The 26,201-nt window shown below is 42.8% G+C and overlaps 1 protein-coding gene across 7 annotated transcripts in view; it reads left to right on the top strand.

Moving 5' to 3' along the window:
- Positions 1 to 26,201, top strand: part of LOC129733224 (ras-specific guanine nucleotide-releasing factor 2-like) — a 502,518-nt gene that overhangs the window by 461,220 nt on the left and 15,097 nt on the right. For all 7 annotated transcript variants that reach the window (XM_055694893.1, XM_055694895.1, XM_055694896.1 and 4 more), the window contains one exon: positions 18,167 to 18,781. The gene's annotated coding sequence lies outside the window, so the exon portion shown is untranslated. The remainder of the gene's footprint in view (positions 1 to 18,166; positions 18,782 to 26,201) is intronic.

The following is a 26,201-nucleotide window of genomic DNA, read 5'->3' as shown; positions in this document are numbered from 1 at the left end:
CTCAGACGAAATCGTTTATAGTTGCTTAGCTAAGAACAGCTTGTATCTTTTTCAATCGCCGTCGTCTTACGTCAAGTCACTGTTGTAATGAAATTGGAAACCCTTTCTCAATACCACTTTTCCAATATGCTAAATGCAAGGGCTAATGCGGAACAATTTTATCCAGCACGTATTGCGAAACACTGAAAACGTGAAAAAGGAAATTATTCAGTAGCATATCCAAGACTTCAACCTTATATTTTGCAGTTTCAACGACGACCTTAAAGTCAGGGTAAGTAATGGGTAGACGTGTCCGCTATTCTCCATCCAGCATATTTAAAAGCTGTCAGCGACCATAAATGTCTTCCCATATTCAAAATACTTGAGAAAAGTATGACTACTCTTACACCGAGCGGTTGAAAGTGAGACTTGTATGCGATTATTCTGCTACTCGATGGGCTGAATAATCGCATATCAGTCTCTTCCTTATTTTTCATTGCACTTTTCACGGAAAAGTCAATTCTTTTATGAAGAAGCTATGGTTAAGGTCTATTTCATTACATTATGTAGAAAAAATAAGAATAACCCACCCCAAACAGGTGAAATACCCAAAACAATAAAAATATCTTCAAGCGCTGTTTTCTCAACTCGATGATTTTACAGATAGGACTAATATGCGATTATAGGCAGTGCAGGTGTATACAAGCCGGAAGCAAAATAAACTGCAGTATAAGTGGCAGGAACCCGGAAAAGCGTCGTTATAAATCGTTTAAATAAAAAAAAATTCACTAATATTACTGCTTCCTCACCAAGCTTATAACTATTTTTTTAAAAGAAAACTTCTGAACTATCAGCGAAATTATTCTTTGCGATTTGATTCCGCTGAAAACTCGGCGCTTTACTGTGCCGGAATATTCAGCTTATAATTATCACCGAAAGGTCGTTAGACTAAAATTTTTTAAGTGTGTGATTATTTAACAATATCAAATTAATAGAACTATTATTCTTGTTATATGATCAATGTGTTCGTCGCATGCTTATGAAAAAGACTGCATATCCATGAGAGCAAATTTTCAACTGATTCAGCTGTCATTGCATTGCACAGCTCTCCCTGCTCCCCGTATATTCGGTACATAACCCGACAGTAACTGATGACAGCACATACATGCAATGCCAAACAGGCTGTTATTATTCATCTCCTTATGTCTGTTGGTTCTTTCAAGCTGTCGCAAATGTCAGCCTATAATCTTCTACATTCTTTAGCACGAATCTGAGTGGGATGTCAGGTGATTATGATTCACGACAGTAAGGCCGATGAAAGAATGAAAGAAAGATGGTGCGAAGCACGTTTTTTCTTACGTGGGTAATAATATCAACAATGGAAACACATATGAAACGGTTTGCTTTGTATTCAATATGCCACCGGCCTATGAAAAAGGAGAAACGAAAAAGTGCGAGTCGATGACAGCCGTAGCCGATCAGCAGGCTGTCAACAGCGCAAGCCAAGCCAACAGGACATTCCCAAAATGAGCAAACTAGGCTGTCATGTCCGAACGAACAAAATACATGCGCAAGAATGAGCTGTCGTGTGCAACACAAGACAGTTTCGTTGCCTTGTGTAAGCTGTAGCTGTTTGTGAGCTCTAATGAATAACTTATTCATGAGGTTGTTAGAGTGAAACGGGAGAAAAGTCGTCAGTATTGTGTCGCTCTTTAGTCATTTCCCTAAGCTTCCTTTCCCAAGGTTATCGTCACATGTATATGCATTGTCCATGGTTTGTCCATGGTTTTGAAATTGATTAGCTTCAACAGATTTAATACTTCCTAAATTTTCACATCACACTTAATAAAGTAAATACTAAATTTTAATTTGTGGTAATTTGTTACTTGAAGAGACCGTTACGGAGAAGTATAAAAATAACCAATAATGAAGAAAACAGCTTCGATAAAACATATATATGAAGCAAATTCCTTTTCAGGCGTCGGTGATTGGCCACAACAGTGGCGGAACTAGACCGACGGAAAATAAGCGAGAATAAAAAAAAAAATCCTTTTCAGCTTCATTGGCAGCTTTCAGCTCAAGTTCGGATGTTAAAGCCTAGAAGCTTTGTTCAAACAATCAAAATTTACTGCTATTCTACTACTCGATCGAAAAATAATGAAAATTGAAAATTACTGCTAATGTTATTTAGTTAAAAATTCGTTTAAATGTGCGGACGGCGAAAGATGTTATTTGTATAGTGTGAAGAGCCATGCAAAATCATTAACATTTTTGAGTAAGTACTTAAGCTGTAACTTACTGATGAAGCAAATCATTGAATAGATAACTTGCAAAGCTTCATTCTGTGCCGAACACGCATCAGTACTGGACGTGTTTGGTGATCGGTCCGATAGAGTATAAAACAAAAGACGTGTGAACAAGTGTTGGCATTGTTTGCCTGGTCGAGTGAAATAAATCCGGGTTCAAGGTCGTTCCTTTGTGCAACTGTTTCGCATCGTGACTGCCAGCTGGTGCGTAAGCCGATTTGGCTGCTGGCTGGATTGTGCTACAGCAGTGGACGAGACACAAACGAGGAAAAAGAAGAAGCCATCAGTGTCAGCGAGTCGTATCGCTGTGTGGAGTGATCTCACACCTGGCTCGCTGCTGGTGGCTGTTTGGTGCTGCTGTATTGGTGCTGCTGGCTGTAACGGCTGCTACTTCGAACGATCGGACAACCAACCTTACTGGAAGGGAGAAATAAAAAGGTACGTGTTCTTGTCAGCGCTAGTGCGCTAAACATAGCGCGATGGATGTAGATCCCTCGCCTCCCGCGCCACCATCCCCGAACCCCTCTGACCCTGACCCTTCTGTTACCCCCTCCCCTGTTCATTCTTCAGTCCCCCCTCGCCCCAGGCTTTACCCAGACGGAGCCCAGGGCAGCTATACTGTTTATTTTCGGCCAAAGGCAGGACCGAAATCGAAAAAGTTGAACCTCTTGCAGATTTCTAAAGACCTGACGAAGGAGTACAAGGGCGTGACCGAAATTTCCAAGGTCCGGCCTAACAAGCTCCGTGTCGTGGTCGGTAACCTGAAAGAGGCCAACGATATAGCTTGCTCTGAGCTCTTCACACGCGAGTATCGCGTTTACATACCCGCACGAGACGTGGAGATCGACGGTGTCATAACCGATTCGAGTCTGTCCGTCGAGTGTATACTGCAAAGTGCCAAAGGGTGCTTTAAGAACAAAACGTGTCCCGAAGTAAAGGTGCTCGACTGCAAGCAATTGCGGTCAGCATCGATCATCGGTGGCAAAACAGTATACACTCCGTCAGACTCGTTTCGAGTTACGTTCGCCGGGTCTGCACTACCAAGCCACGTCTCGATCCACCGGGTTCGTCTCCCTGTGAGGCTCTACGTGCCCCGCGTCATGAACTGCCTGAATTGCAAGCAGTTAGGCCATACAGCCGCCTACTGCTGCAATAAGGCACGTTGTGGCAAGTGTGGGGAGTCTCATGCGGAAGATTCTTGCAGTGTTAACGCTGAAAAGTGTATTCACTGCGGAGAAAATCTGCATGAGCTCTCGACATGCCCGGTGTACATGCAGCGCAGGGATAAAATAAAACGGTCTCTCAAAGAGCGTTCAAAGCGTTCCTACGCTGACATGCTGAAGAAGACCGTTACCACTTCTCCCGTTACTTCGAACCCCTTCGATCTGTTGCCCTCTGAGGAAACCGATTCTGACGATTCACCAGCGGGAGCATCTTACGCCAATCCTGGGGAGTCTAGAAAGAGGAAAAGTGTTTCCTCTCCTAAACTTCCCAGAAAAGGTCCTAAGATTTCTCAAAGTGAAATGAAGGTTACAAACAAACCAAACAGTGCTGCGGAAAAACCGAAGCAAACTCCTCCTGGGCTGGCAAATTTAAAGTCCCAGAAGGAGTTCCCAGCACTGCCAGGAACATCTAAAACCCCAGTTGCTCCTTTTACACTCCCAGTTGATGAAACAAACTCTGGATTAGTGAAATTTTCTGACATTGTGGACTGGATTTTTGAAACTTTCAATGTACCCGATCCAATTAAAATTTTTCTTACAGCATTCCTCCCAACAGTTAGATCATTTTTGAAGCAGTTGACTGCCCAATGGCCTCTCCTTGCAGCGATTGTATCCTTCGATGCCTAATTCAACTGCGTATATGAAGGATTCTATCTCTGTCTTACAGTGGAATTGTAGAAGTATTTTACCAAAAATTGATTCGTTTAAAGTTTTGATAAATAAAAACAAATGCGATGCATTTTCCCTTTGTGAAACTTGGCTTACTTCAAATATTGATCTCAACTTCCATGATTTTAATATTATTCGCCTTGATCGAGACACCCCATATGGAGGAGTACTTTTAGGGATTAAAAAGTGCTATTCTTTCTATCGTATTAACCTCCCCTCGATTCCAGGCATCGAAGTTGTCGCATGTCAAATGACAATACAAGGTAAAGAGCTTTGTATTGCCTCAATATATATTCCCCCCAGAGCACAGGTTGGGCAACGGCTGCTCTTTGATTTAATAGAACTTCTTCCCTCGCCACGTTTGATTTTGGGAGACTTCAACTCTCATGGCGTGGCTTGGGGTTCCCCATACAATGATAACCGCTCCTCTTTAATCTATAACCTTTGCGATGACTTCGACATGACTATTTTAAACAACGGTGAAATGACACGTATCCCGAAACCTCCAGCGCGCCCAAGCGCTTTGGATCTATCCTTATGTTCGACGTCGCTACGGTTGGATTGCACATGGAAGGTAATCCTCGATCCTCACGGTAGCGACCATCTGCCTATTCTTATTTCAATTACTAACGGGTCAACTCGCATGCGACCAATTGACATTCCGTATGACCTCACACGAAATGTCGATTGGAAGTTATACGAGGAAATGATTTCAAAAGCGGTCGAGTCGATTCAACATCATTCACCACTTGAAGAATACAACCTCCTCGCGGGCTTGATTCTCGACGCCGCGTTGCAAGCCCAAACGAAGAAATATCCCGGCGTAACGATCAAAGAACGGCCTCCCACTCCGTGGTGGGACCAAGAGTGCTCCGATGTCTACACGCAAAGATCCGACGCGTTTAAGGCCTACCAGACGGGAGGTATACCTGGCGACTATTTACGGTATTCGGAGCTTGATACCAAGCTTAAAAGCTTGGCTAAAGCAAAGAAACGTGGATATTGGCGTCGGTTCGTGAACGAGACGTCGAGGGAGACATCGATGAGCACTCTTTGGAACACAGCCCGAAGAATGCGGAATCGCGTAACGGTCAACGAAAGCGAGGAGTCTTCAAGTAGGTGGATATTTGATTTTGCCAGGAAAGTATGTCCGGACTCTGTTCCTGAGCAAAATATTGTTCGCGATGCGTCTCCGGGCCACGACGCGATAGAATCACCTTTTACGATGGCAGAACTTTCAGTTGCCCTCCTGTCCTGTAACAATAACGCGCCTGGATTAGATAGAATCAAATTCAACTTGTTGAAGAATCTACCCGGCAATGCCAAGAGGCGCTTGTTGAACTTGTTCAATAAGTTCCTGGAGCAAAACATTGTACCGCAGGATTGGAGGCAAGTGAAGGTGATCGCCATCCAAAAACCAGGGAAACCAGCTTCTAATCACAACTCTTATAGGCCGATTGCAATGCTATCCTGTATCCGGAAATTGATGGAAAAAATGATACTCCGTCGTTTAGACCATTGGGTCGAATCAAATGGTCTACTATCAGAAACTCAATTTGGCTTCCGCCGTGCCAAAGGGACGAATGATTGTCTTGCGTTGCTTTCAACAGATATTCAGCTGGCGTATGCTCGTAAAGAACAAATGGCGTCTGCGTTCTTGGACATTAAGGGGGCTTTTGATTCCGTTTCTATTGACATTCTTTCGGGTAAACTTCACCGACAAGGATTTTCTCCAATTTTGAACAATTTTTTGCACAATTTGTTGTCCGAAAAGCACATGCATTTTACGCATGGCGATTTGGCAACTTTTCGCATTAGCTACATGGGTCTTCCCCAGGGCTCATGTTTAAGCCCCCTTCTTTACAACTTTTATGTAAATGACATCGACGAATGTCTGGCAAATTCATGCACGATAAGACAACTTGCAGACGACAGTGTAATCTCTGTTACAGGAGCCAAAGCTGCCGATTTGCAAGGACCATTGCAAGATACCTTGGACAATTTGTCTGCTTGGGCTTTACAGCTAGGTATCGAATTCTCTCCGGAGAAGACTGAGATAGTAGTTTTTTCTAGGAAGCATGAACCTGCTCAGCTTCAAACACAATTAATGGGTAAAACGATTTCTCAGGTTTTGGTACACAAATATCTTGGTGTCTGGTTCGACTCTAAAGGCACCTGGGGTTGTCACGTGAGGTATCTGATGAAAAAATGTCAACAAAGAGTGAATTTTCTTCGTACAATAACCGGACAATGGTGGGGAGCCCATCCAGGAGACCTTATAAGGCTTTACCAAACAACGATATTGTCTGTTATTGAATACGGGTGTTTCTGCTTCCGCTCCGCAGCAAACACACATTTGATCAAACTGGAGCGAATACAATATCGTTGTTTGCGTATCGCCTTAGGTTGCATGCAGTCGACCCATACGATGAGTTTGGAGGTTTTAGCTGGAGTACTACCATTGAAAAACCGCTTCTGGAGCCTGTCTTCTCGTATTCTAATCAAATGTGAGGTCTTGAACCGTCCCGTGATTGAAAATTTTGAAAGGTTAATCGAACTTAATTCTCAAACCCGTTTTATGACATTGTATTTCAATCACATGTCCCAAAATATTAACCCTTCTTCGAATATTCCAAATCGTGTCGACTTATCAAATACTTCTGATTCTACTGTGTTTTTCGATACATCCATGATAGAAGAAACTCGTGGAATCCCGGATCATTTACGCGTGCAGCAGATCCCTAAAATTTTTTCCAATAAATATCGAAACATCAACTGCGACAATATGTACTACACTGACGGATCACTTCTTGATGGGTCCACTGGCTTCGGTATCTTCAATAACAATTTAACCGTCTCCCATAAGCTCGATAATCCTGCTTCTGTTTACGTCGCAGAATTAGCTGCAATTCAGTACACCCTAGGGATTATCGAAAAAATGCCCACGGACCATTATTTCATCTTTACGGACAGTCTCAGTTCCATTGAGGCTCTCCGATCGATGAAAGATGTTAAGCACTCTCCGTATTTCCTGGGGAAAATACGGGAACATCTGAGTGCTTTATCCGAAAAATCTACTCAGATTACCTTAGCGTGGGTCCCTTCTCACTGCTCGATACCGGGTAATGAGAAAGCGGACTCTTTGGCTAAGGTGGGCGCAACAAACGGTGATATTTATGAAAGACCAATTGCCTTTAATGAATTTTTCGCACTTGTACGTCAGAATACGATCATCAGTTGGCAAAATGCTTGGACCAGAGGGGAATTGGGAAGGTGGTTACATTCCATAATCCCCAAAGTATCGACGAACCCGTGGTTCAAGGGGTTGGATGTAGGTCGGGATTTCATTTGCGTGATGTCCCGGCTTATGTCCAATCACTATAGATTTGACGCGCTCCTCCGTCGTGTTGGGCTCGGGGAAAGTGGTATCTGTGCCTGTGGTGAAGGTTATCACGACATAGAGCATGTGGTTTGGTCATGCCCTGTACACCGTGACGCCAGGTCTAAATTAATAGCTTCCCTGCAGGCCGAGGGTAGACAGCCGGCTGTTCCTGTTCGTGATGTCTTGGCGAGCCGTGACCTATCCTACATGTCCCTTATATACGTTTTTCTGAAATCCATCCACGCCCCAGTCTAGTCCCGTTCCCCTCCGTCTACACCCAACAAAACGACAAGAACACGTTTGAACCTTAAGCACAAAACCAGCAACCAGACCCCGCACAACAGAACCAGGACCCAAGGACTACGAGCCTCTGTCCCAACTCACGACATCGTGGCTCAGCAGAACGAATCCATACATGCCATTCGACGATTATCAGACGACCATTGAACAACAAAACACTGATTGGAAATCCCATGCTAGTTTTAAGTTAGACTTAGTTTCAGCTCGTAGTCGGCAGCGAGGATAAAAAATTTGCTTTAGTTTTTAAGTCATCAGATATAATTGGCGCCGTTAAACATTAAATTGTATTTGTGCCGTGTCAAATAAATGTTATGTGAAGAAAAAAAAAAAAAAAATAACTTGCAAAGCTTACGCCAAACGGACACTATTTCTAGTAGAATATTTATAAGAAGTTCGAAGAAGTTGTAGTTCGTAGGAACTCTTTTTCTATTGAATAACCATGCGACTCCATTGAAATAATTTCCTAAATACGCTGAACTCCCATATATTCAAGCATACGCAATCAGTTTATTTTAAGACGAGCAATTGTAGCTCAAATAGCAATCTAGTTTTTACTAAAATTTTTATCAGCTTTCTCTACTCTTTTTTTATAAAATGAAATTAAAATAGTAGGAGGGTGGTATCCAAGACACGACCGCATAGTTGACGTAGGACTACAGTAATTTTATAATTTTATTTTGAAGCTATGTTTGATTTGAGCTCGTTTTACTTTTGTAGTTTGCTTGATTCATTTTAAATAATTTAAGCTCAACATCTTCCAAAAGGAAGGTATTTTGGTTCGGGTGGTAATATCAAGTATCTAGGTCGTCAGCCCAAATTCATCATGCGACACCTCAGAAGACTTGGAATTAAACCTAGTTCATTGGTGGCCATTTCTACTGTTAAGGTCGTCTTTGACCATTTGAAAAGTCAAAAAAATCATGAAAAAAGAACCGTTCATTATTGGCATGGTTCGATTTTGGCAACATAAAAAATTCTGGCGTGTTGCCAAAATCGAACAGGGTCTGTATTTTAATTATTTCTTTGAAGCACTCTATCTTAGAAGAAAAAGTATTCTCTTTAACATTCACAATGGTCCAGAAACCAAATTTAGGAAGAAATTTGGGTCTAGAGCTCTATAGCAGTGTTTTAGAGGAAAACTTTTTTTTACAAAGTTGCTTCAAATTATTGGAGCTATAAAATTGTAGAACAAGGTTTACTATCTACAAAAATAAAAAAGTTAGATACTTGATTTCCCCCTAAATTTGGTTTCTGGGACATTGATGAATACCAACCTTCTATGTATAAAATATTTAATTGAGTACGATTTAGTAGATATTAAACTTCCTTCTATATCTATTTGTCTTGTTGAAGTTGGCCCACTCACCGATCACAAAGCGGCAAAGATGTCACATAATTTTTTTTTCCTGCAGTTACAAGCTCGTGGAAAAAATATCGATAACGAATTACAGTTTTAGTAGAAAATGTATATTCACAGAAAATTTGAAATTGACATAGAATTTTATGAACATGTTAACATTCAATTCAAGTCAATTTAAACAGTTTATCAGTACACAGAATCAATCAGAAAAAATTTGATCAGTTTCAAGATACCAAAGAACAACGAAGACACCATATTTGAAAGTTATATGTCTGTTATCTTCGAAAATAAACTGGGCTAGAGTGATGCATTAGCCTCAGCAATTAATGTTTGCATAGCGTTGTTCAATTACAGGTAAGGTTATGGAAAGTAATATTTTCTTGCAAATACTAATTCAAAAAAATTTTCAATTGAAAAAAATAGATACTAATGTCGGAACTCTAATATCAATATGAATTTGGGTTTCTTCTATACCGCCACCGCGGGATGCAACTAGTATTGTCATATTGGACTAAATTCATTAAGCTAGTAAAATATAATCATCAGTACAGCTCATTTAAGTACCTATTCAAAGATCTGTACGGAGCATTTTGGTTTTTCATTGTCTTTTTAAATAATCTATATTCAGTTATTTAAATAAATCTGAAAAAAGCAGAGTGTAGAGTTCAAAAATAAACAACACATTTTATTGTCCCCGGCGGCGCGTATTTTGCGGCACCCGAAAAATTATATTTAATTCTGATATTCTCTGCTATACGAAACAAGAAGAAGTAGAGGACAATTCAAATGGCAATTCGATTGTGTTCCACGCCCCTCTGTGCGTCAACAGCGGCAATGTAGTTTTCACTTGGCTTGACTGCACAAAAATGAATATCGATTTTTCCTGCACTGATAGACGACGAGTAACCAACGCTCTGTTCATACATTGCTCGGTGCAGTACTGTTGCCTATGCCATCATATTCTCTTCAAGACATTTTATTAACATTAACATATTTATTAACAGCAGAACGTAATACTGTCTTATAGTGGAGGTGGTTACGAACTTTCCGAAAAAGCTTCACCTTCAAGACATCAAAATAGTCTAGGCTCACGGAAGCTAACATTAGTTGACCTATTGGGACGGGGAGATTCTGTCAATTTTTTTTTGCCACTGCTATACAGGATATCACAGCAGGCAGTTGGTGTCTATTCATGAAGTCTGTGCCAGGCGTGCTCGCATTTGATTGGTACATTGTTCGTGAAAATTCGACCTTGAAACTTTTATTCAATTTTCACTGTTTAACAATGAAGTGATAATGAAAATTTAAGAATCACAAAATTGTCCATCATTTTATCAATCCAACGACATGTTGATTATTGTGATCCATTATGTGGTTACATCAGTATAACCTTTTGAAATCTTTCATTCTGACGTTACATCTTGGTATTAGTTTTCGCGGAATGTACCTCCATATAGTGCGGTTAGACGTAGTCCTACGTCAAAAAATCAGATTTTTAAAAAGTAGATTTCACGTGTCCGAGGAAATGAATCGACCATCTCCGATTTTATCCAAAATTTGAGAGTCGATGTATTTTGTATTTGCATTTATCTCGAGACACTACGTTTCTCCATTTTTTCTCGAACCCGAATCACTCTGGGACTGCCGTTAGACATTGCTTCAGGGAGAAGGGCGAGTGTACTTAGTGCACCCCCTTATTTTTAACAACTTGACTGACTTCGTAACGGCAGAGTTAGTCTTCACTGGCATTTCGATGTTCCATCGATTGGTGCCTCGCAACGTGAAAACAATCTGGGAAGCAATGGTGACTGCTCTCCAGGTGCTCTCATCGTCCCACATCCTTCGAGATATGTTTTCCGGAGTAGTTTCCGACCTGCTCACTGTTACCATTACGTTCCTTACCTGTGCGAAACGAGGACATACGAAAAGCACATGCTCAACGGTTTACTTCGCGTCCGCAGACTGTATTTGTGCCAGGTGGAGGTTAGCTCCTATCTCAGGCTATCTCCGGGATGAGTCGGTGCGACCATCTACTTTTGGTAGAATTGGACCTTTCCCGCTGCCACCTGGCAACCGAAGTTGACCTTCTGGTGGTCCGTATACTTCTCGTGTCACGTTGGTCGAAGCACTCTACATCCTCTTTAACGATAATGCGGATAGACATCATGCCAGCTAGGACGCATATTGCCTCGTATGACACGGTTCGGTACGCGCACGCGACCTTCAGGCACATGAGCCTGTAGGTGCTTCCCAGTTTTCCGTGGTTACTGTAAGTACTCAACGCTTTCGACCACACGGGTCCGCCATTCCTAAGTATGGACGTTGCCACACTAACAAGCAGCTTCCGCCTGCTGCTGAAAACCACGAGTGGCTGGGGTATTCCCGATCAGAAGAGCATAACTAAAAAATTACAAAATTCTATCAACGGGAGATACAAATAACATATTTTGATACGATTTTGTATTTTCCCATTTGCTTTTGATAACAGAATTGAATCTGAATGAGATATAATAACAAATCCTGAAATGAAGTTGTTCTGAAACAAGTCTAACAATTTTTTCGTCTCTACCAAAAGCTGTTGATTCTAACAATGGCTGTTATTGTACTATTCTAAATGCTATCTTATTTTGTTAGAAAGCTGATCCTTTCGTACCAAAGTTTGATATGGATTTGATACTAGTAGAATCATTTTTGTTATAATTTCTGTTATTTTAACACCTAACGGGATCATATTGAAACATAACCTGAAAGTTCAGTAAAGCGGGCTGTTTCGACAGGAACCGGATTTCGGACTCGTGAACTGAATGTGACACTTATTTTCACTTGTTAAAAAACGACAGTTTATTATTAGCGACAAATTGCTTAAAGCGACTATAAGTTTATTTGTTCTGTATCGGTGGAGAATTATTTGCGATCTGCGCGCACTGTTGGTTGTGAGATAACTGGCTTATTCTAATCAAATCTGATTATTTTATCGCGTCGGGTGGACGATACATAACTGATAACCGGAGAGTGAGATCTGATCGGACGCTGCTAATGGGAGCGTGAGTGTATGGACCAAACTTATCGTTAGGGTATCATGCTATATTGTGTCCAAACACGGGCAATATATGCAGTTTGCGAGGATGCGAAAATGAACGGGAATAGAAGGTGTGACTTTTAGGCTCAGAAAATTTTTTCCCTCGTCCAGACGGGGCCGTTGGCGTGCTGAGATATGGGAACACAATAGTAGAGGGTGATTCGACTTTGGTTTAGAACTAGTTATACCTCTCCCAGTAGTTTAGTTGGCCAAAACACCTTGCCGGAGACAACGGAGATTGCGGGTTCGTGTCCCGTCTGGACGAGGGAAAATTTTTTCTAAGCCTAAAAGTCACACCTTCTATTCCCGTTCATTTTCGCATCCTCGCAAACTGCATACATTGCCCGCTTTACTAAACTTAAAATGTAAGTCCTATGACAAAAATGAATTTAGTTCGTAAACAACTTGAAAGGTTTTTCTCATAACAAAGTAACAGCTTCTGTTACATTTTTGATATTTTAACGAAACCAAGTTTAGAACACAAGCTGATACAAAAAGTTCGTTACAAAATATCAAGATTTGTTACAATCATGATATCTTTGACTGATCGAGTTGGCCTTACTCGTTGCTTGTCGCCTCGTATCCACGCTATAGTTGACCGACTAGTGGTCGCTATTAGTATTGCCTCCAGTTCATGATCAGTCTCGGGCTACCGAACGTCACGTCGATGATCGATTCCGCACGATTTCTGCTGTAGGTACTTTTAACACCAACATTGGTCAGATCTAAGTTGAGTTTCACGAATGCTTCCAACAAGATTTGGTTCCTTTGATTCGTAGAGCGACTTCGCCACTTAAAAGCCCAAGCTTTGAAGTTACCCGCCACCACCATTGGCTTTAGACTCGTTAGTTCCATAGTTACACAATCGACCATCTGATTGAACCTCTTTGTAGACCAACGCAGCGGAACAGAGCAAATGAAGTAGAATACTGCGTCCACCTTGGCAACCACGTAGCCCTCATTAGAGGACGACACGATCTCCTGAACCGGAAACCACCTGTCGTCCATATGGTCGCCATCCCTGGCTGCTTGGTATAGTTGTTGCTGTACCACGTAACAGTGGTCCAGGTTTAATTGCGTCATCTTCATGTCTGCGTTGTAGTTGCCAGCTTGCTAGCCGGGCATTTGAGGCTGCTTTGCGTCCCGCTTACCGGTGCATCCTGAACATTCAGAAGGCGTCTGGCGCTTTATGGCCTGCACCACCGCAGCGTCGACATAAACTAGACCTTTCGGCCCTTTACATGACTAGGACATAATGTGTCCCCTCTCTAAGCAAACCTTAAGCAAACATCAGGCAGCTGGAGAATGCCCAACGGGAATAGCGACCGACCGACCTTCAGCTTGGTTTTTTTCAAGTCTTTGCTTCTTCGGAGTTCTAGGACCGAACTTCCTCACCAGAATCTTTTATCTATGTGTCTCCTCTCATGACCCTCCTCCAAGTACTTAGACCCGTCAGTTTTTAAGTACGAGTATGTCACCCTTTCTTTACAATACCTTTCGAGGTTTCTCTGGGCGATGTTCGTATTTTTCACGCGTTTTCCGCTTCTGCCTTCTTTTTTCCACCATGGTAGTCCATTTTTCGTTACCCATGGTGTCTTTGTTGGACTTTTCATTCGTGAGCCCAACATTCTCTGTTGACGGACCAGCCGTTGGGCTTGTCTCGATCAACCTCCTTTTAATGCTCACGGAGGCCTGCTCTCCCGGAGACTCCTCATTCGCTTCGCCGCTGGTTCTGTAGAACAGACCTCGGCGAACAATAATTTGACGTGCTTTGAGACACGGTCGCATTTTCGTGCTTAGAAGTGCTTTGGAACTTTTTGAGTGCTTTCTCAAACGCTTCCGTGCGCTTCATGAGCGCGGCGTAGTCGACTCTCGCGCTGTTGATGCAGATGCGTAGCAAAAGAAGACTCTGTTTCAAGTGCTCCGAGCTATTGCTACGGCAATACGCAAACTCGATTATGGCATCGAGTTGTGCCGACAATGCCGCCACTTTTGGTAGCGTTTCCATTTCAGCCTGGACTGCCGCTACCAGCAAGTCACCGGAACCGCGTTCGCTGTCAGGGGTAGCTTAGGACGTACCTGCCTTACCACTAACTTCGACCGTGTCCGTCGGCCTCGGTGGGAAGCACTGAGTCCCCCTTGTGCCTTTTGGCGTTGCCGCCTTTCTGGCGCCCTCAGCCGCATCAGTTGGTCCCAGTGAGGACCGTTGGGTGCCACCTCTAGCGAATGGATTTGGTGATCCATCCGCTTCCGCATTCACACGCACGTACTTATCCATATTTTGTTTGTAAGAGTCCCCCTTCCAGCCACTATCCTCGTTCATATGGAGTAGTCGCCTCTTTGGTCCCACGGTGGGTATGCCGAAGCAGTAAGGTTATGGCTAGAATGGACGCGCATAGCGCCTTATGGGTAACTATGTCGCCACCAACCGGCGTAAGTCAGGAAACGGAATCTGGTCCTTAGACCAATTCCATCTGATCCTTACCTTACCAGACAGCTCCAGGCCGAAGTGTCCTTTGTTGTTCGAAGAAGTAGTCTCCATTCCATTCGGTCCATGGCTGCAGCTCGTCAGCCATGTCGTCTGCGGAGGCCCCGCAGGTCGTCTTCAACTTGATCGAGCCATCTTGCTCGCTGCGCGCCCCTTCGCACAGTGGGGCGACTCCATACAAAGGCTGGCCAAGCAAAAAATGTGTCGATAAATGTGACAAAAACTTGGTATTTACATAATTTTGGGGCGCTGAACACGAATTTGGCATCAATTTTTCGTTTGGGGCCGTCCATAAAGCATGAAATCCAATTTTTAATATTTTTTGGGCACTTTTGTCCTTTTTTATAGAATTATATAATCTTTGACCACAAGTAGTGCCACCGGGCATCCTCACCATTGAAAAAATACGTAATTTATGGACGACCCCTCGAACTTAACAAATTGCTTGCTTGCGTGCAGAATGCTTGCTTGCGTGCCTAAATATGAATATTTTTTTTAATAAACTAAAACAACATAGGTATACAAACTAATTACAAATTGAAAAAATCATCATCAGCAGCATCATCTTCCGCTGTGATCGCTTAAATCTCGTGTTGATTTGTTTCCAGAAAATCTGAAGTTCATTATACTTATCAGCAGGAAAAATGTCTTTCGCTGCAATTTTCATTTTTTCTAGTAATTTTCGATGTTTCATTGTTTTATATATATGTTATCTTCCTAATCCGGTTTCTATGATTGAAAGAGGACATCCATTAATGGGGTACCATGTTTATGATTAAAATTAATCCTGGATGAAATTTCAACCTCAAAAAAAAAATGAAAAAAACTGCTATCGCTTTTTTCACTAAAGAGACAATTTGCGCAGTTTTGCGCAGAAGCGGACAGTATGCATTTGAAAGCTTACGTTTTTACCTAAATTTTGAATGTAGTCACAACCGTGGCAAACTGCGGCAACTAAACTTTTAAGTTACTTTTCTACAAATAATCACGTCTTTTTTAATTTTTTCTAGTGTCAGGCCTATGATGACCAAATTCATCAAGATCTAATGAAAAGGGTTTGTTTTGCCTAATATTTACAACAACTTTTTCTTTGATGTCAAAAAAATCCAAGCTATCATTTAAGCTACAGAGCGTTTCAAAGTAATGTACTTTTTTTCAAAAAAATGACAAAAAACGTCAGTTCGCCAAGCTTTGAAAAGTCTAAATATTATGAAACAGCTAACGAAAAAAAATTTTTTTGGCTGATGGCCAGCGATTCCCCACTGTGCACAGGCGCAACCCGCTGCTGTGGTCTGTTACTGCTGAGTGCCGATATCTGCTGTTACTGCTGTCAACGTTGTGAGCGGTCCATCCAGTTCACCTTACGACTAATGAATGTAGCTAGTTTTCCCAGAAACACTCTTTTATAGCCGAAGGGTGCTACGTAATAGGCCACGCCTTTCAGTTCAGGTTAACCTTTTTCTTATGTTCTTCAGACGAATTATTCCACAATTCGCATTTGATTTTTGTATCCAGCGAATAAACACCGATGGTGCTCTCACACACGCAACGGTTTTAACCCGTAACTTATTGCGGTTTGTAACATCAAGCGATTTCGTTTGCTCGCTGTTGCGTGTTGCATCATGTTGCAACTTGGCAACTGGGAGACGACGAAATTCTGTTACTGCTGATTGATTGAATCGACTTCATATTAGCTCTGCATAGTCGAACTAACTGCTTTTGTGAATGCGGTCTAACAGGACAGTTTGTTATTCAAAGTTGGTTATGCTGATCGCAGGCAAGTTCAACCCTCAGCAGTTCATAAAAAAGCTATAGCTTGTAGAAATTCAGTATTTATAACCGATTATTGGCGGACCAATCGGCAACGTAGCACTTCACGGCAATGCTTAATATGTCCGGACATGTTAGTAATATTGTCCGGATCTGTTGCGTCGCGTTTGCTGCAGCCATTGGGTCACTACTAATAGCTGTGAAAGAGGTGGTAGCGTGTGTGTATGATGCTTGTTTGCAGTGTGTGCAGAAAATATCTCTTGACCAGTGATGGAAACGAAACGAGTATGATGCAATCGTCGTTTATTCATCACATCAGCTCTGAGAAGCGATTCGCTCGTTGCGTTTGTCTCTCCATAGGCCGGTAGTTATAGGAAGAAAGGATAGCAAACGGGAGAATATCATGTCCTCTTAGCGGCAGCAGAGGTGGGGTGCGGTGAGAGGGAAAGTGTGGAGGAAGGGACTACTTCGGCAGCGGTTGAGTTTAAGCGAGAGTAGGAGAGTATACACAGCATACATTTCTTTCTTTTTCTGACAAAAAAAAATCATATTCATGCGTTAAATCAATAAGAATATAACAAGATCTGATCGCACTGTGTAACAGAGACGAATAACTTCATATACCGAGTTGTGCACATTGAGAACCACGTGTTGTGGTGTACACTAATGAATAGAAATATATCGTGAAGAGGAAAGCAATGAGAGTGCACCAGCACCGATACTTTGTTTTTCGCATATTGACGACGATGTCAACGCATCTTAGGCTTGCTTTACATGTATTCAAAATCGCTAGAGGTGATTTTTTTCCATCGCTGCTCGTGACATCAGAAAATGGTAATCCAAAATGATGGTTAATATCAAAGCGTTTTGAGCGTTTTCGATCATAACTGAAGAAGTTAATAACTTTTTCTGTCACTTGCCAGCACCTTCACAGCGATAACAACTTTGATAAAACAAGCGTATAATTGAGTTCTTGCTTTGGTATTAAAATGTTCCTTTTCCAAAAAAATTGAGCTGAAAATGCATACAACATAGGGTAATCGCTCCTATATTCATCTCATTACGCCTATTTGATCAATTTGTCGTCAAATTTTACCATATTTTCAACGTAAAACTTTTACCCACTTGACAGAATGAGAAGCAAATAGATTTACTTCCAAAATTGTAGAAATTTTACGGTAAATTGGACAAATGAGAGAAATAAGATGAATAAAGATGCACCTAGCTGTTGAGATGAATAATATAGCGGTTACCGTAGTATGACAGCAAGAAATTTTTTTGTACACCTTAATCAACTCCCTTTAACACTATCAAATAATAATAAACGTTTTTGTATCTTAATTGCTGGCCGCTTACCATGAGAACAATAAATAATGGCAGGACTTATGTATAGTTCAAAATCATATTACAAAAAAATCATCATCATGCTGCATTTGCATTAGTTACGAACTTGTTGAATAAACACGTATCTTGCCATAGACATGCCTCTCTGTACAAGAAATAGTTCCATGCAAAATGACGCAATGTACACTCGTACACTCCGATGAAGACTGTATCTGCCTCCGTTACGATTGTACTGACTTTTCCCTTCGCTTTCGTTCTCTTTGCAGATGAAACCAATTAAAAGTTCCTCGTCGCATCGCAGAGCCGACCACTGAGCTTTGGCGCAAAAGTGTAACTTTTGATAGATTCTTGATAGCTGAAGCAGACAGTTGCCGTCGCCGCCACCACCGCCAAAGGTGCACCAGTGGCGCAACGTTTTCCACCTGCATGCGCATCGTCATCGTCATCGTCATCGTGTTCTCTCCAGTGTTCAATACCACCGAGGAGAAAAACCTTTTCCGGTACCTTCACGATACAGAGGAGGAAAAAGTGCAATCTGCAACTTTTGAAACTGCGATCTACAACACTTCGCTGCGCTATCCGAAGCTGTAAACGATATGCAGTTTCGACCGGAAACGCTTCTCATCGTAACAGTGCGGCCATAAATCAATGCAATCAAAGTTCACTCGTCCGGTACCGATGATGATTAGAACTGGCGATGGTGCCGGAGATAATTACCGGTGCAAAGTTCAATTAGTACTAGTAATGCGGTGTACGTGTGAATACGGAAGTTTTATCCGCATACCGGATGCCCCTCTTTTGTTCCCAGCAAGCCTCACGTGCAGCTCCGAAGGACACTGTCGTGGCGTTCGCTGGAAAGGAGCAACATTTTGCAATCATATGTGAGTATGCACAAATATTGATTGGTATGGCAAATGCACGGGAGGATGATTGACAAGTGATTGAATCAGTGTATGAGAATGTAACTAGCACTTACTAGGTACATCAGTTTTTGAGATTTTTGGATGTCTGTTCTGTTTATTGACGATTATTCAAATACATTTCTTCTAGAACATTTTGTTCAACTCTAAAATTAATCTCTCGAGGAGTAATGCTGAAGTGAAAATAACGTGGACGAAGTACACAAGCAGTTGATTTGTACAAAACAAAAATCTGATCGGTAGGAGCTTGACCAGTAACTAATTGTGTTTAAATTGCAAACAAATAGCGTTAATTTATACTTCAATTCACAACTTTTTAAAACTTACTATCTTTAGCTGCAAATACCGCCATTTGTATTAAACTGCTCTTTTACAATCCTAGTTAGTAAGTAACTACTTCTAGAGAACATAATTCAATCCTAGTGTAGCCCAGAGTGGTAATAAAAAGTTAGTGAGTGAAGATTAACGAGGCATAAATGATTGATGTTAGCGGCAAGCGACCGAAAAAGGAAAAATACCCAAATCAGTCTTGCCCAGAGCCGCAAAAACTTTGCGCTCTTTCCTTCAACTTCTCTTCTCGTTCCGTTTCTATGTATTTAATAATCTTAGTTTTTAATGGAATCGGCACTGGGATCGTCCACTTAATCAACATAAAGTTTTTATTGCATTTTGTTCACAGTAACTCCATTCATTTTCGACTTACGCATTGCAACACTGTAAAATATACTAACCGATAGTAGTTATCATTCGAAATATTTCCCGATGCCCACACTTTAACTATCACCGAAACTATAAATGGTACTTATTTACTCACTAGCTCTCTGCGGATATGATAAATTTACAACGCCACCCTCATGCGGATACTGAGAAAAAACGGCACACACAAAAAAAGAAACGACGGCAGCTTCAAATTAATTCCATTTGACACCGGAAGCCACTAATCGGATTATGTCGCCAAGCTGCCCGAAATATGGCAAGTTATAGGGACATGGCGGAGGCTTCAAATATCATATTCACTTTCGCTGGCCATTTTTTCCGCTATCTGCTGTTTGCCAATCATCGCAGCTTGGGTTGGCGAATAGGCTCTTAGTAACTTGCTATAACGTTGGCAGATTTAGTGAACCATGTTATGACGAAATAAGTAGAAATTTGCTACTCGTTTGCCTATGTCAATTCAATCCAATTTGGATGAGCTATTTGTTTTTCATTTCTATGCATAAGACCAAAAATGATTGGTCATTTACTATTGTCTTGATGTGTAGCGAATAATGAAATTATTATTAGAGTAAACTAGTTTAAATGCAAAATGTTTGTATAACGAAATGGAAAATATGTTAAATTTTCGACTTTTGCTGCACAATTTGCTAAATCATACTTACCGCCAAACGGCAGCCACGTGGCTTTTGATGTGTACCTTTGTGCAGTGCCATCTAACTTTCACAGCGGGTGGCAGTGAAATCGCCGCAGCACTCTATGTGCAGAAGAAAATGTTCTTCTGCTGATGCTGGTGGTCCGCGTCGTGTTCGACAAACCCTGCTCTGGTGATAAGAGCAGAGCTGTTGGCAAATTTACATTTAAATTTGATTTTCTTCTTGCTTGTTTAATTTTTCTAAAAGCGATTTTCTGCGTTTCCGTGGGTCTCGCCCGCTTTCGACGCGACGCATTAAAGCCGCATGCTGTTATGGGGTCAAGGAGCTGAGCTGACTGACTGCAGATAGAGTGTAAAGTTCGTCGTTTTTCGACCAAACCAGTATTTGAACCCACGAGTGGTGTTTTGACAGCGGAAAAAGTGGTTTGCTATTGAGGCAATCTCTTATCTCTTTGTATATTTTCTTCGGCATAAGTGATGATATTTATTTCTTTGATCCGTCCCACTAAGCATTCACCAGAAAATATTCTGTGGCAACATCATTAAAGCATCCAATTAGTCCCTCGGAAAGCATGCTATTCGATAGCAAACGAGTATTCAGTTAGTGGGAAAAGCGCTATATTGTTGCATTTCCATTTATCCGATTACTTACTTGAGTTATACGCAAACGACTTACTTTAGCGGATTATGTGCTGCCGGGAAGCGCTTCAACAAAATACCACAATCTAATTTAATTATGAAACGATGTAAATATATCCTTTGTTTATGTGTACAGTGAATTTAATATTCGTTTCGAACACATTTTTCTTTATAGTAGATTTATAATGTTGGCGAATTGGCTAAATGTAATTTAACGATGTAGAGAAAGTCAAAGTGATCTACGAATTTGATTGAAGTAATGTATGAAGAATTTTTTGTCATTTAGGGTAATAAGTTAAGGATGAAGAGGTTTCGATTATTATACGTTACATTGTTGCGTATTATTACGCCCGTTACTGTGTATAATTTCGTGACTCAGAATATCTTGTTGGACATGTTCTGTGACAACTGAAATAAATTTGCCCAACTCAAGTTGGGAGCTTACGTTGTATGCTACTGGAAAGGGACCCCCCGTACGCGGCTGTATCCCTATGTTAGAGGCGGCGGACAACAGCGTCTGATCCGGAGCGGTGCCTCGCCAGCTATATCTGAAACGGCAGCCGCGTCACAAGACTAGGTATTGCAGCCATAGTAAGTTAGCATACCGAACACACTACGGACAATTCAGATAATAATATGGAATGAAATAAGCGGAAAGACCGAATCGATTGAAAAGGACAACGATAATTGGAAACTCGGTACTTGGAATGTAAGGACTCTACTCAAACCGGCACGCGCAAGTATCCTGGCTAGAGTGCTGCGGAAGGTAAATGCAGAGGTCGCAGCTATCCAGAAGGTGCGGTGGTCGAAATCGGGAGAACTTGAATGCTTAGTAGTAGATTTTATTGTGGATAATTCATGTTAATACCACACTTACTACGGTGGTGGCGTGAAAGCAGGAAGAGGATTCGGCTCCGTGCTAATTGGGAAACAGATGAAGCGTGTAAGATGGAGGCTGATCAGTGACCATACATGCGTAATGAGAATGAACGGCAAATTAAAGAGGAGCTCTATGATCTCTTCGAAAAGACATACAGTGAGTGCCCAGGACACAGCATCAAGAACGTCGTCGGAGATTTTTATTTGAGGTAGAGGGAAAATTGGCCGATAAACACCTAAGAGACCACCTTCAGGTAGTGTTGGGTTTGACCCACTAAAAACCCTCTAGTCACCAACCGATAATACTTCCTTGGACGGTATTGCTTCAGGGAGCGACTTTCATGCTCTGTGGAATGGCTCTATCAAGTTTCCTAGCTAATTAGCTAATTAACCTGAAGACTGGCAATTAGCTAACACTGACGTGTCGGTAATCGACCTGTCGCCTGCCTTGTAACTCTAGGACTATTGGAGAGGCGGCAGCACAAACCGCCCTCCAGATGTTCGTGTCTTCACACATCCTCTTAACTAGGTTGTCCGGAGTAGTATCTGGCTCGCTCACTACCATCATGTTGCTCCGCGTACGCGGCAAACGAGGACATACGAAGAAGACATGCTCAGCAGTCTCTTTCGCATCCACGCATTCGGGGCTCATGAGGGCCCGGATTAAGTCGGTGCGTCCTTCTACCTTTCGTGGAATTGGCCCATTCCTGCTACCATCTGAACATTGATAATGATCTTCTGGTACCTCGTATGTCCCTTGTGTCACGTTGGTCGAAACAATCTACGTCCTCCCTAATGGATATACTGATAGGCATCATGCCGGACAGGACGCAGATTGCGTCGTATGACACTGTACGAAACGTAGTCGCAACCATCAGGCACATGAGCCCCCATACATAAGTAAGGACCAAACCACGGTGGCAAGAAGTTTACGCTTGCTGCCACTCACCGCTGAGATATTCGACATCATTTAAGATAGTGCTGCAATAGCCGTTGAACCCCTTTTGCAAACATAGCTGACGTGACTCTTAAATGTAGTCTTCAAGCTTGTCGTCAACCATAACCCCCAAGTACTTCAAGCATTGCTTTGAGGTAATGGTGCCGTCTCCAACTCTGACCACCGCCTGTTGCTCTGATATGCGGTTATTCACAACCGTGACCCCCGTTTTATGCTGCGCTAGCTCCAGTATCATGGAGTGCATCCAGTCTTCGACCTTGTGTATACAGTGCGCGGCCGTCAACTCGACCTCCTCGATCGACTCGCCGTAGATCTCTAGCATTATGTCGTCTGCAAAGCCGACTATCGAAACTACAGGGAACATGAGTTTCAACACGCCGTCACACATGACATTCGACAACACCGGACCCAGGATGGAACCTTGCGGAACTCCTGTGGCAATTGGGACGCACTTCTGACCCTCCAACGTGTTGTTAACAAATACTCGTAGTCATCCCTCCTGGGGTTCCTCAAGGTTCTCACCTGGGCCCTTCTTTTTATATTATACGTGAATGACATTTCCTTTCTTCTTAAATCAATACATGTGCTTGTATATGCTGACGACATGAAGCTCTTTAAAGAAATAATCAATACAGAAGACTTCGAAATATTCCAGAATGAAATTAATGTATTCTACACTTGGTGCAACAAAAGTCTATTGCAACTCAACATTAAAAAATGTCATTCAATAGCCTTCAGCAGAAAAACAGTAACACCGTCAACAGACATTTTCTTAGGAAATCAACCAGTATAAAAATGTAAAATCGTAAGGGACCTAGGCGTAGTCCTAGACTCCAAACTTACATTTATAGAACATTATAACACAATAATCAACAAAGCAAATAGTATGCTAGGCTTTATAAAACGCTTCGGCTATAATTTTCAAGACCCATTTCAAACTATTATATATTACATACGTCCGACCACACTCTCTTCTTATTGCCCCTTCGAATACCTCGGCATCGAATTGCGATGTCTTCCAGCCGTTGGCTCTATCCATCACTTGCCACCTCGCGTTGTTTTCTACACTATAGCAAACCGACTGGTGTTCGCTATTGGTGTAGCCATCGTCCAGTTCGTGATCAGTCCTGGGCTGGAGAACGTCACATCGATGATCGATCTCGCGCCATTTCATAGGTACATACTATATGTACATTTAATCCCAACATTATCCAGATCTAAGTTAAGCTTTTCCAAAGCCTCCAACAGGATCTGACTCCTCTGGTTGGTGCAGCGACTTCCACACTCAACAGCCCAAGCGTTGAAGTCACCAGCCACCACCAACGGCGTTAGGCCCGTTAGATCCATGGTCGACCTTCCTGGTGAACCTTTCGGTAGACCAACGTGGCGGAGCATAGCAACTGCAGTAGAACACTCCGTTCACCTTGGTAACCGCATACCTTTCGTAGGACGTTGAAACAACCTCCTGAACCGGCAACCTGCTCGTCGTCCATACGGCCGCCATACTGGACCTATCCGAAACCCAGTTACCGTTTCCGGGAGAGATGCGGTAGGGGTCCGATGCGGTGGCTTTGTCCGACAGCGACTCATGGATTGCTTGGTGTAGCAGGAGTTGTTGAGGAGTTATGCAACATCGCATCTCTCGGGGATTTCATCAAGGTTTTTAAGCTGGAAAGCCACTCCCGACGTGAGTGCCCGAACTTGCACCTCTTTGCCAAGCACCTGCTCGGCTACCGCCTTGTAGAAAGCGCCCTTGTTCTTCGCATCCTTCTGGAGCTCATCGAAATCGATGGATGATCCACACATGCGCCCCTAAATGCTTGAACTGGGTTTCGCTCCTTATTTTCTTCAAGACTTCACAGTACTTAGACCCGCCAGTCTTGAGTATGCAGCCGTCCTCCTCGCCTTTTTGACATTTGGCGGACGTTTTGTAGCCACTTAGTCCTGGCGCTTTTTACCCTCCTTGCGCTCTTTTCGTACTACGATAAACCATTAGTTTCCCGCAGTAGCCGCTCCGGTCGATGTTCCGGCTTTGAGTTTGTTGGTGTGCTTGCTCGTGAGGCTAGATCCACCAACCGCTTCTTCACGTTATCGGAGCCTTTCCCCCCGGAACTGCCTCGTTCGCTTACCAACCTGCCCCGTAGAGCAGATTGCGGCGAATTAGGGTATGAGGGCATCGGTCTGCACCTGCTTAGATTCAGTTGCCCTCCTAGTCCTCATCCCTTTTTCGGAGGCTTCAACCCGAGCTACAAGTTCGGCGTACTTTTTTTGAGCTTTGTCGATGGTAGCTCAAAGCAAGAGAAGGCCCTACTTCAGATCCCTGTACATATTGCTCCTATTCGCCACAACCAAGCTATTCGGCTATTCGGCTTATCAAGCTAATCGGAAAGCGCTGCCACCCTAGGCCCCTTGTTCCTACTTTTTTCGATGGCCTTGACTAGCCAGGGACCATCGACCGTTATATCCGGTGTGGAAACTGTCGTGTTAGCCTTTCACTACAAAGTTTTGCTGCATACGTCTCCGCCTTTTGCTGCGAAGACCGCTGGATGCCTCCTCGCGCGAAGGGATTTGGTAGTCCCTCCACACCCGTCACTTGTTTCTTGTTTAAACTCATTTTTTGTTAATCGGGTCCCCTTTCCAGCTGCTATCCTTTTTCATAATGAAGTAGACGTTTGCATGGTCCCATGGTGATCTATGCCGAAGCAGTGAGGTCATGGCTAGGGTAGGCCGCCCATAGCGCCTTATGAGCAACTATTTCGCCCACGACCGGCAAAAGTCAGGAAAGGGAATCTGGTCCTAAGACCAATTCCCACCATCTGATCCTTCTCCTGCCTGATTCCCACCAGGCAGTGGACGCGGAACGTACGGGAAGGCCTGCTAGTTTTTACGGGACGGAGACCCCTGCACCGGTTGTTATCTTGCCGTTTCACCCGTTGACACCTAACTTTACTATGAACGCTCGGCACAGGTGCCAGCCCGGAATCATGGTACGAAAACGAAATCCAACTCGAATCATAAAAAGTTGCGGCCAGTTGGGAGCTTATTGGAATCGGCCCCAATGGGCGGGTTAGTGCATTTTGGATGGTGTGAGCGGCACTACTCGTTCCGTCGAAGATGCTTCCGGATACTTGTGGCTTTTGTGAGTAGGCTACTGCACAGTGTTCGACCCTCACAATCCCTAAGCGATCTTTCGCTGCTGATGCTGGTCTGTCGGGTACTGTCAGTGGTTACGCGCTGACACGTGGTGGCATACAGCTCTGTTTGGCAGCCAGAGGCATGGCTATCTGTGTAGAGGCTGTGTGCTACCAGGACTTATTTCAGATAAATCCTGTACGCGCATTCGGCGCGGAATTAATTTTTATACACAAGATTAGAGCGGATGAACTAACATTTATTTTCGTACAACACTACCTCAATATACCCTACAGGTAACCCAGAGTGAGAGGCTTTCTCCACTCTCTGTTTACCTTACTAAGCTCTTAACCTAATCTAGTACTGCATGTACGATAGAAGACACGCGTGAGTTTTGTCGCCGT

Source organism: Wyeomyia smithii, chromosome 3 (genome assembly GCF_029784165.1).
Source record: "Wyeomyia smithii strain HCP4-BCI-WySm-NY-G18 chromosome 3, ASM2978416v1, whole genome shotgun sequence".
Taxonomy (NCBI): domain Eukaryota; kingdom Metazoa; phylum Arthropoda; class Insecta; order Diptera; family Culicidae; genus Wyeomyia; species Wyeomyia smithii.
This window is presented reverse-complemented; position numbering and strand designations above follow the sequence as displayed.